The sequence below is a fragment of the Mus caroli genome, unplaced genomic scaffold, assembly GCF_978045245.1.
Source record: "Mus caroli unplaced genomic scaffold, Mus_caroli_1 scaffold_8, whole genome shotgun sequence".
NCBI classification, from domain to species: Eukaryota; Metazoa; Chordata; class Mammalia; order Rodentia; family Muridae; genus Mus; species Mus caroli.
In genome coordinates this window covers 81757762-81769211 of record NW_028227263.1, presented here as the reverse complement: position 1 = coordinate 81769211, position 11450 = coordinate 81757762, and positions in this window count along the sequence as shown.

The following is an 11450-nucleotide window of genomic DNA, read 5'->3' as shown; positions in this document are numbered from 1 at the left end:
CTGCGCCAAAAGTGAAGTTAAGGCATTTAAGTACACTTATTAAAGTAGGTTTTAAAAAAGCAAGCCCACAGTAGCAATACTGCAGTTATGAAGTAGCAACAAAAATAATTTTATGGTTGGGGTCACCACAACACGAGGAACTGTATGAGAGGGTCGCAGCATTAGGAAGATTGCATTAGAAAACTGCTTTTTAGACCCATACTCTGACATCAAGAAATTTGCCAACAAAGTTTCTTAAGGGTGAAAAATGTCAAAGCCAAACGGTGTCTCTTCCGACACTGAAGGGTTACTGTGTGCTCTGTCACTTTGTCCTGTTGATTTGCTGCTCTCCTCTGTCCCCCCCCCCCCCCGCCCTTCTTTCACTGTTCTGTTCAAATTGGAAATCCCAAATCTTACATTATCATTGCCATCATCATCACCACCATTATTATCACTACCATCAGCAGCAGCACCGCCGCCTTCATCTTCTCTCAGTCTACGTAGTGGATCTCTCCCTGCTATGAGCGCACAAGGAAATTCATATTTATAACAATTATTTTGGGCCAGGAACAGTGTCACAAGCCTTTAAAGCCAGTACTTGTGAGGCTGTGGCACGAGAGTTCAAAGCAAACCTGGGCCACATTGCCAGTCTCTATTTTTTAAAATTAACTAATCAATTAGCCATTAATCCTAGGTTTTTGATGCCTTTTGTATAATGTCTTACTGTATAGTCTACACCTTAACTCTTCACATGTAGGTGAGCCCCTGATTCAGCTAGAAAGGGAAGAGAGAACAAGTTCACATGTAGGTAAAGAGTTAAACTATAGACTATAATGGGAACGTAGAACTATTATAATGGCCATGAAATCTGAAGCCACACAGAGAAATATTATTAATCAATAGGGAAAGCAGGACTTTTCAATGACACTGAGAAACACTCGTCCGAACATTAAAAACCTGTCTTGCCAGCAGTTAGGAAATGTATAGAGAAATTGGGTTAGGAGTGTGGCCCGATGATAGATGCTAGCCAAGTATGCCTGAGGCTCCGGGCTGGATCTAAGCACCACAGAAATGAACAAATCAGTAAAGCAAATAGAATGTTTCAACACATTGTAAATTTAAACAATGGCATTTGAAACCTGAACTTCTTCATTTCTTTATTAGAAATTTGACAGGACAGAAAGGATGAGCACAGCCTACCTCCTCCTCATTTAAAGGGATGACGAGGGAGAAGAGGTGGCCTTTGTGTCTCAGGGCCTCGGTGAGCTGGCCCACCCTCCTAAGTGAGGATCCCGCCTGCTCTCCCCTGTGGTTTGAGTGTCTTGCCTGCTCTCCCCTGTGGTTTGAGTGTCACTGGAGTGTCCGGACAGACTCCTTTCCTATGAAGTGTCTTTTTGCTTGGGTTTGGAATTGACTGACCTTCCTTTCCCCGGGATACATCCACCCTCGTCACATCATCCCTCTGCCTTTAAGTCTGTCAGTTGGGCGTCAGCAAATCCCTTCTGTGGTCACCCCTAGGGTTCTCCAGAGGTGGCAGGATTATTGAAGTGACAGAGGAATGCCAAGGGTCCAAGTGGAACAGCTATTTCTCTTAAGCTTGGCGTTTCTGCAGTGCTGACCTTTTATGGCAGGCTTATCGCCTAACTAGCATAGGCTCCAGGGGACACTTAGAAGGCCAGCACAGGTAAGACACAGCTCCCCTCCCCTCAAGCAGAGCAATGACATCAGCTGTTCAGCCAAACTATACAGCACAGCCCAAATCTGCCAGCACCTGATATGACTTGCATGTTCCCAAAGCCAGGGGACATACGATAAACTCCTCCCCACGGTTTGACCAGGATCCCTCTTCTCTGGGGTCTTCCCACCCTGGATGGCTGAGGTGATTTGAATAAGGAATACCCCTCCACTGGCTTGGGTTTTTGAACCCTTGTTCCCAGTTTGGTGGTGCTGTTCAGGAGGCGTTACCTTGATGAAGGGAGTAGTCCCTGGAGCTTTGGGAGTGGTTAGCCTTGACCGTCTACCTCTGCTTCGTGTCTACGGTTAAGGGCATGATTTCTCTGCTTCCGGTTCCTGCCGCCATACTCACTCCTTGCTGCCCAGTGTGATGGGCTCCTGTCTTTAGAACCAATAGCCAAAATCAACTGTCTCTTCCTTAAGTTGCCTTTGCTCGTGGTGGTGTGGCCCATCACTGAGTGTGATCTCAGTCCATGGACTTGTGGACTCTGTCCTTCCAGAGTTTGTACTCCGCAGTTTGTATTCTCGGCTAGTAAGTATGTCATGGCAACTGAAACCGGAGCCCGGGTTTTTGGAAAATGGAGTTACTTAACGAAACCATAATAACTGAATTTCACGTGTATCAGAACAATGAAAAGTGAAGACTGCCAGTGTTTGTGTTTTGCCTTCACAGATCCAGTATGAGCCCGAAGCCAGCAAGACCCCTTGCCCTGACACAAGCCTCCCACCCTGACCTACAAACACCTACCATGGCACCCCGTGTCAAAAACAAAAACAACCAAACAAAAGCCCCACTCCATAAGGTCACTGCCTACTTCCTTCATCAGAGAAAGGACTGTGCAGATGTAACATAGCTTCAGAAGCCAGGAGACCTCAGGTCTTGGACACAATCTGTCTGGCGTGGATTGTGTATGACTTTCAGACTCTCAACCTTAAAAATAAATGACAGACTATGCACCTAGTCTTTATGTGTTACCTATGGATATGATCAGAACCCTAGCAATTGTAGTGCCTTAGTTACTTCAAAATGCAGAAGTAAAGCTCTGTCTGGTAGGACTAAGCAGGGAACTCCGACAAACTCACCCGTGCAACAGGTCTCACGTGGGAGGTTTCTTTAGGAGGGATAAGGGGGGCACAGAGGTTGCCTCTGGGTGGAGGAAGGGAAGGGGGGTTGAGGGGAGGAAAAAACGTGGCTTTTGATCGGGCGTGGTGTATGTGTAGGAAGATATGGGACAGCAGCGGCAATGGGAATGTGTCGCTTCTGCCTTGCTAACGGTGACACGCCTTGTTGTTGCCAGGTCCTTAAGGGCTGGCCATGGAGCTGCCTGATTGCTAACATTGTCCGCTAGCTGCTTCTGTCAGAAGTGTGAACAACACAGCCCAGGTATCAGCCCTCCCTACGCTAGGAGAATCTGCTTATACTAGGTGAGTCTGCTCTACAGAAAGAAGGCACCATCTGGCTGGTTTCCATTCTCCACTGAGGCTGGCCCTCTCACCTAAGTCTCCATGTGCCTAATACATGTAATATGTCACGCTGCTCCCCCTAGTACAGAGAGGAAAAAAAAAGATCTGCTCAAAATGCAATCTAGAGCCTTACCTGGGTATTCATGAAGCCCAGAGCCCAAAACTTTGCAGATTTTCAAAGTAGCGCCCCCAAGTGGCTCTGACGCGTGTAGATTTCCCCTAAGGCTAAAAACGACACCTGGAACCTTCTGGGGACTTTTAGATCTGAAGCTAGTCCATAAATGTTGGAATAAAGTCTTTTGTGATTTATAAAGCTAATTAAAGCCCAACCGTAGCAACCCTGAGTGATATTAATTATGAGTTCTTCCAACTGCTGAAACAAAGCTCTTGAAATGCTACCGCCTTCGCATTTTCCCACAAAGCAAGAGGATGCAGTAGGTTTAGTCATTTGATGAAAGGCTGAGCCGTGAAAAGTCTAAGGCAAGCACAAGTGACAGCCCATGCTGGTGAGGACAAGGGGGAAGCACCCTCCATTGCTGGTGCGAGTCCTGACTTGTGCAGCCACTATGAATATCGATGTGGTGGTTTCTCAGGAAGTTGAGGATCGATCTACCTCAAGACCCAGTTATATGGCTCTTGGGCATACACCCAAAGGATGCTCCATCCTACACAAGGATGAACCATGTTCATTGCAGCTTTATTCATAAATATCCAGAAACTGGAAACAACCTAGATATCCTAGTGTCCAACTTGGCTCTGATAGTTTTTCTCCATCTTGTCATATTTTATTTTGTCATGTTTGGTTGTTATCTCATAGAAGCCTGCTCTTCTCTAATGAGAGACAGAAAAGGAGTGAGTGAGTCCCCATGAGAGGTGAGGTAGGGAGGAAATGGAAGGTGTGGAGGAGGGGAAACTGTAGTCAGGATATACTGGATGAGAAAATAACCTATCTCCAATAAAAGAATGAAAACGCTTGAAACAACAACGAAAAAAATCAATATATTTCAAAGGAGATTTTTTTTAAAGAGATGACCACCTTCTATTGCTTTTCCTATAATCCCATTAGTTCTCAAATAAAACCATCAGAGTGCCTGTGATTGACATGCATCTCTGCTAACTGGTTAAAACTTGACCTGCCTTATTTGTGCCACATCTGTATCAGTCCAGAAACATAACAGTTCAAATGACGCCAAGTCCTCGGACAGAATAGGCATATGCAGTGCTCATGCCACGCTCTGTCATACCTTAGGCTCAAATGCTGGTTCTTTTACATGATTTTTGGGAAGTGGTTCATTAGCTTGCTGCAATTTCTGAATTTCCTTGTAGAGGAGGTATTGTAGATTTGTTCTGCAAGATCTCTCTAATGTCATCTGTAATCTGTGCTGAAGGTAAAATGGCCACATTACAGGCAAAGGCATGGCATCGAGTGCTTTAAATTAAGCTTCAGATGATCTCCAGGGTATTGGAAAACTTAAAGAAAAACCTCTTAGAGGTAACAATAAAGAAATTGTACCAATGAAAGAAGTTGTCATATCCTGGGATCCATCAACTGGTGGGGTTAGAATGATTCTTTGACAAAAGTAAACAGATCAGAGAACTTCAAATTACTTTATTTCATCTTATTTATCTATATTAACTTCTATTTATTGCTACTGATAAAATTTTTTCACTTAATGTATTAATTTAATAATTCATGTTTTAAGCTCATTTTTTCTTTTAAATTGTCAGAAACCATATCTGTAAAGTCTCACCAACATGGCTACCTAAACAGGACCAAAGCAAGGTTGTCACCAGCAGACATGCTAATGTAATGAGAGGAAAGATCACGAGACCTCAACTCTACATTAAAACTAAATGCACTGAAGGAATGCAGGGGATGGGGGGCGTCTTCTTTAGCAAAGAGCACAACAATCAATTATCCAATACTAAACAGCCTGCCCTGAAAACATATACATAGAAGTAACACACATGTAAGTAACACACATGTAAGTAACGTGGCATACACTGAGCAGATTGTATGTCTTTAAGAATACAAACATATATATAAAAAAGAATACAAATATTTATTTGTCAACAATGAATAATAAAAGAGACAATGAATTTGGAAAAGACAAAGGAGGGGTGTAAGAGAGGATTTGGAGAGAAGAAAGGGAAGGAGGAAGTGATATAATATGATAATCTTAAAACATAAGGCCCCCTGCACACACGTAGCAATGTGCAGCTGGGTCTTCATGTGAGGCCCAAACAACTAGAACAGGGGCTATCCCAAAAGCTGTTGCCTGTACTATGTGGGGTATGTTTCTCTAGGTGCCTTGTCTGGCCTCCGTGGGAGAGGATGCACCTAGCCTCACAGAGACTTTAAGTGCCAGAGTGGGGGGCATACCCAGGGGGACCCCACCTGCTCAGAAGAGAAGGGGAGGGAGGATAGGGAGAAGGATTGTGGGAAAGGGTGAGCAAGAGATAGGCAGTGAGTGGGATATAAAGTGAATACGGAGAATAATCATCATCATCATAATAATAATAAATTTAATAAATAAGAAAGCACAATAGGAATCACACATTTATCTTGAAGGGTTAAAATCAAAGTACACAGAGTTGGGTTGGGAGGGAGGGTGAGCAGATCTAGAAAGATTTGGGAGGGGAATATAATCAAAACACATTATGAAAACTTTCAGTGAACTAATAAAAATTTTAATATCCTAATCTCATAAATAAAAGGAGTAATTTTTAAAATGTCATTTGAGGTGGTGCAGACCTGTGATCCCAGAATTGATGAGGCTGAGGAAAAAGAAGAGTTTTGTGCCCACGGCCCTAGGCAGCTCTCATCCCTGGCCAGAGGCTTCACTTGGAAGTAGGCATCGAGTCAGTGGAAGGATGCATGTTAGGAGAAAGTGAGGAGAAGCCGGTCATGTCCCTGGCTCTAAAAGATCATCTATAGCAATGCCTGCAGCGTCGTGTCTCGGAGAACATCGTCAAGAAGGAGGGCGAGAGAACCTAAGAGCTGGAGGAAAGGAAGCAGTGTAAGACACGCTATATAAGACACACTATATAAGGCACATAGACACGCTCTATTCTGTACTTGACGTGGGTTTTGCACTCATCAACTCTGAAGCACTGGTCACCTGCACAAGACCCGACAAAGATCAGCCAGATAAAATCCTAGGATAGATGGGCTAGAGCCAGGTTACAGGCATTGCTTGGGAGCTATTGATGGTTAATAGGTGCTAGAGAAGAGAACATCTTTTTGAGGATGTGGCCACGTGTGGGTTTCCCATGCTCCAAAGAATAGACCCTCATCCATGCATGGATGTGCAACACCAGCTGAACCTAGTGGGTTATCAAACAAATATGACCTTGGAAAGGGGCAGTTTGGGTGGGCATGAGGAGAGCTGGAGAGGGGAAAGAAAGTATGATCATATTCATAATAAAATGTATGGAATGCTCAAAAGCAATATGTTTTTTGGTTTGGAGACAGGGTTTCTCTGTCTAGCTCTGGCTGTCATGGAACTTACTCTGTAGACCAAGCTGGCCTCAAACTCAGAAATCTGCCTGCCTCTACCTCCCAAGTGCTGGGATTAAAGATGTGCGCCACCACTGCCTGGCCACATATTTTTTAAAAACTAAGACACAGACTGTTTTCATTACCCTCACCATTGATGTTCATTTTCTTTAAAGGCCATTTTTCTCAATGGAATGTATGTACTGCTTCTTAGAGTGCTCCTGGGGGCCACTTAATGAACCCAAATGTAAGGCTGCTTGGTCGTGAGATACTGGCAATCAGTAGCTTCAGTCCGAGCTGAGTTATCACACACGCACACACGCGCACACACTCAGCCCTGAAGCATGGTAGCCATCCCTTCCAGCAGCTCCTTCGTGGCTACCCAGGATTACTATTGGCGACTTCTGGCAGCAGAAGTGTGAAGTTCCGGGTAGATGTGCTGGGTACCCAGTAGACGCTGTGCCCCATTCCCTGAGGCCTTCTCAAGGCTGACTCGGGCCACTGGTGGACCAGTTGTTGTTGTTGTTTTTTCCGGGAAACCTACTCTTCCATTCATGGCTACAGTGTTGGAGTCTCCTGAACACACACTCCCACAGGCCTCCAGAAGCCAGGTCACATCCATCCTGGACAGCCCAACAGCAGGGCCCCCCTCCTGATCTGTCAGAATCAGCAGCCTGCCCAAGCTTAAGTGGTGCTAGGCCAGAGCCCACTGTCTCATCCCTCCCTATAAACTAGGCAGGCTGAACAGACACCAGCAGGAGCTGGAAAGAGCCCCTTCTTGGTTCACAGCACTCAGCTTTCCTGACCCCATAACTGTGTCTTGCACAAAGAAGAAAATAAACTCACAGCAGCTATCAGATAGATAGATAGATAGATAGATAGATAGATAGATAGATAGATAGATAGATAGATAGATAAAGGAGGGGGAACGCTCTGGAGCAGGTGACCGCAGAGAAGAGAAAGTGGAAGGTAAGGGAGAGTCACTCCGATCAGGACCTGGCTCTGACTAAGGAAGGCTCTCCCAGAGCCAGAGAGAAAGCTCTGCCGAATATTGAGCAAGATAACACAAAAGCTGCCCCAGAACAAGACTTGAAATTCCTATTTTTTTCTCTTGAAGGATGGATTTGGTAACATAAAATCTTAATTTTTCCACGTGGTAAGATTTCTCAGCAAACATTTCAATATGCAGCAGAGGTAGTGGCAATAGTTGTCACTCTCTGTTTAACAGGAATTAAAAATGCAAACTACTCATAATATGCAAATAAGTCAATTAAACAAACAAACAAAAAAACAACCCAGTAGGAAACCGGGTGAAAGACATGTACACAAAAACCGTTCACAAAAAGGAAAGGAAAGGGACAGATAAGTGGAAGACTAGTCACTCTGGCCACCAAGGAAATGTAAACGGGACTGGGCATGGTTGGGTGTGGTGGCACACACGTTTGGTTCTAGTACTGGGAGGCAAATGGATCTCTGTGAATTCGAGGCCCGTTTGGTTTGCATAGAGTTCCAGGCCAGCCAGGACTACATAGTGAGGCCCTACGTGAGTGCTGTTACTAGGAACTATCTAGACACAATACTGTTTAAAACTGAGCTCTCCTGGGAAGGGGGACGAGGAGGGGGCGAGGGGGACAGGAGAGGCCTGGGAACAAGCAACCATCCGTCACAAGGTTTAGGAAAGGAGCTGACCCTGGATTTCCATTCAGATCAGGCTTTATTAGAAGAGAGATTTTGGAGATGGGGCGGGGCATGCTGGAGACTTGAGGCTGGAGAGCTCTGAAGAGCTTCACACCAGACAGCGCGATGCTTTCCTGAAGGGAGAGAGTCTTCAAAGCCCAGAGGATCTGTGAGACAGCCGCCATGTGGCAGGGAGTCCGAAGAAAAGAGCCTCAAATCCCACACACCGAGGGGCTTTTGACTCCGATTTGCAAAGGAGTATGAGGAAGTTCCGTACCATGTGACTTAGCTTGGCCTAGCCTACACGCCAAGGGGAGCAGCAGACAGTGGGTAGGACTACAAACTTACAGGGGAATGGCTGGGAGTATTTTCCATCGTTCTCTGTCACACAGACTGCAGTGAGGCAGTCTGACTGTCCCCAGCTGCTGCATATGACAGATCTTAAAATGGCAGGTCTAACCTGTGACAGCCCCAGAGTGAGACGTGGCCACCTCAAGCAGTCACAGAGTGGGATGGACCAGATGCTGACAAGCCAAAAACGTCCAGGCAGTGGAAGTCTCAGCTTGGGCAGTGGAGTGCTTAGCTCTCAGAGATGACTTCATTACTGCATAAAGCTCCAACTTGAGATCAGCAGGTGGATTAACGGCTGGAGCCATCGAGTCTGAGAACTCTGAAGCTGGTCAGGTGACACAAAGGCCGGTCTCACTAGCAGGCTGTTTAAATACTCCCGGGGTTTAGAAGGACACAAACATATCTGCCTGTCCAGCACTGTCTTTCTCTAGTCCTTTGAAGTGTGCTGAGAATAGAACACTCCCGTTAGAACCTTAGCAAGCCCATAGGGTAATGGCTTCTCCGGAGAATGGAAGAACCTGCTTGGCCCAACAGACTGAAGAGCCAAGTGTGTCCAGCAGAGGCCTCTGGTGGGCAAAAAAAAGAATCTCCTGAAGTGAAGACAGTGCTGGTGGACACTGTCCAGAAAGGCTCAGCAGCCAGCTGGGACATAGGAGAGACAGTTCACAAGGGCAACTGACCGTATCTCTGTCTGTCTGCCTAGAGGATGGCACTTTAGAAGACCCAGAAACAAACGCTCCAAAATCCATTTTTCTTTGCCCCTTATGTTTCCCTTTTTTCTTTTCTTTTTTTTTTTTTTTTTTTTTTTTTTTTTTTTTTTTGGTTTTTCGAGACAGGGTTTCTCTGTATAGCCCTGGCTGTCCTGGAACTCACTTTGTAGACCAGTCTGGTCTCGAACTCAGAAATCCGCCTGCCTCTGCCTCCCAAGTGCTGGGATTAAAGGCGTGCGCCACCACTCCCAGCTCCCTTTTTTCTTTACACTACACTCTTACAAATACTTTGACTCTTAGAGAGAGGGGGGGGTGGGGGCTTTGGTGATGTTATTTTTTTCATTTAATTTTATGTATGCATTTTATTTACTGTCCAATCAAATTTATGTTCTCTCTCACTCTTCACAACCCTCCTCCCCTTTCATTCATCCTAGATTTCCACACATAGAAATAAACCCCTTATTTCTTCATCTGTCCAAATATTGAATCAAAATGGATAAAGACCTTAATGGAAGATCCCAAACTCAGAAACTACCAAGGGGAAACTTGGGGGACCCTTGAGAGTCAGCTTAGTATAGGAGAGGCGTTGCTGGGAAGAACTCCAGAAGCTCAGGAAATAATCTTGAGAACTGACAAACAAGATCGTATGAAATTTCAAAGCTTCTGCACCACGATGCCACGAGTCGTCAGGGTAAAGTGGGAGCCTATAAAACCAGAGATCTACAGCTGTACATCAGAAGGGGACTGACACACAGCATCTATGGAGACTCCTCTGAATTACATACCATCACCACAAAAATTAGCAAACAAATCATCCACTCAATAAATGGACAAATGAATGAGACCATTCTCAAAAGCAGAAATACAAACGGCCAATAAACATTCGAAAGCCAGTCAATATCCTGAACTAGGAGGGAAATGCAAACTGAAATCACATTAATAGACCTTCTCACCCCATCAGAGTAGACATCGTCAACAAAATGAACGGGCAGAAATGCTGGCAGGGATGTGAAAAAAGAGGGACACGTAGGCACTGCTGGTGGCGTACACTGCTGTGGCCACTGTAGAAATCTGAATGGAGTTTCCTCAAAAAATAAAAATCAAATCACCAAATGACCCAGATGATCCTTGATGGATACCTGAAGGAATTTAAGTCAGCCTGCCACAGAGATTCTCACATGAATCTATTTATGGTAGCTCTGTACACAATACTGAGGGAGAGTCTCAGGAGAGTGGCACATGGCTCGTGGTTTGTCCTTTGGTTGAGATTATACATTGGTACAACCGTTGACAATAGCAACTGATTGTTGGTTGGTTGGTTGGTTGGTTGTGGTGCTGGAGATCTAATCCAAAGCCTTGCATATTCTAGGAATGGCTGTACTGCTGAACATTCTCCAGCCTTGACTGTCTCTTTTGGTGTAAAAATGGTGAAACATGGGCCAGCAAGATGCTCAGTGGGTGAAAACACAGCACAAGCAAGCCTGAGTTCAATCTCTAGAACCCATGGTGGAGAGAGAAAGCCAACTCCTGAAAGCCTTCCTCTGCCCTCCACACACACACACACACACACACACACACACACACACACACACACACACAACTAAAAAAGAAACTGTGCCATGTCCTAAAAAGTGGCCAGACTTGGAATGGTGGCACACAGCTCATAATTCCAGCATCTGTAAGATTGGGGGGAGGTCAACCCAGGCTACATAGAAATCAGAGAGAGAGAGAGAGAGAGAGAGAGAGAGAGAGAGAACAAATATAAAGATGTTCAATTACATGGCCCGGGAAAAGAAAAAGAATATCTATGAAACACAAGCCACAATAATTTTTTAAAAGAAGCAAAATAAACTTTAAGACAGTTTAACTTCTGCGTAGACATCCTCTTATTCAGAACACACTGTACCAAGTAATTCTCAATTTTCTTTTCAGATATTATAAACCTCTGAAGTCACTGTACATGTCACCCAAGAACGTATAATGCTGAGGAATAATGGAACATATTAAAGAAGCAATCTACCAAAACCATTTTGAAT